Here is a 915-nt window from a genome sequence, read left to right as displayed (position 1 = left end):
AAAGATATAATTTCTAAGTCCGGATTAGTGCTGTCAGTGGGGCCGCCGCTAACAGGTCCTGCACGGCCACCGTGGGGCTTGACTTGGCGCTATTCCGGACTTGGGGCGATCACGATGTCCCCGTGCGGGACTTAGAAGATGGAAGAACACAAGTACCCTTATCCCATGACTTGTGAGCGATTGGCATACGTTACCACATGAAGAGAAAAATTGGCTAAGTCCCGGATCCATATTATTTGAAGAGAAAAATCGGCTAAGTCCAGGATCCATATCATATGAAGAGAAATATCGGCTAAGTCCAGGATCCATATATAATAACCTAATAATCGGCTAAGTCCAGGATCCGTATTATATGAAGAGAAAAATCGGCTAAGTTCAGGATCCATATATAATAACCTAATAATCGGCTAAGTCCAGGATCCATATTATATGAAGAGAAAAATCGGCTAAGTCCAGGATCCATATATAATAACCTAAAAATCGGCTAAGTCCAGGATCCATATAATATGATGAGAAAAATCGGCTAAGTCCCAGATTGGGTCTGTCAGACATACACTTTCAAGTTACCACACAAGCAAGCAAGAAGGCCGTGTGAAGGATCCATATGACATGAAGAGAAAAATTGGCTAAGTCCCAGATTGGGTCTGTCAGAAATACACTTCCAAGTTACCACACAAGCAAGCAAGATGGTCTAGTGATGGATCCATATGATATGAAGAGAAAAATCGGCTAAGTCCAGGATCCATATAATATGAAGAGAAAAATCGGCTAAGTCCCAGATTGGGTCTGTCAGACATACACTTCCAAGTTACCACACAAGCAAGCAAGATGGCCTAGTGATTGATCCATATGATATGAAGAGAAAAATCGGCTAAGTCCGAGATTGGGTCTGTCAGAAATACACTTCCAAGTTAC

Source organism: Anopheles ziemanni (assembly GCF_943734765.1).
Source record: "Anopheles ziemanni chromosome X unlocalized genomic scaffold, idAnoZiCoDA_A2_x.2 X_unloc_71, whole genome shotgun sequence".
Lineage (NCBI taxonomy): Eukaryota > Metazoa > Arthropoda > Insecta > Diptera > Culicidae > Anopheles > Anopheles ziemanni.
The sequence above is the reverse complement of the archived record's forward strand: the minus strand, read 5'-3'. Positions refer to the sequence as shown.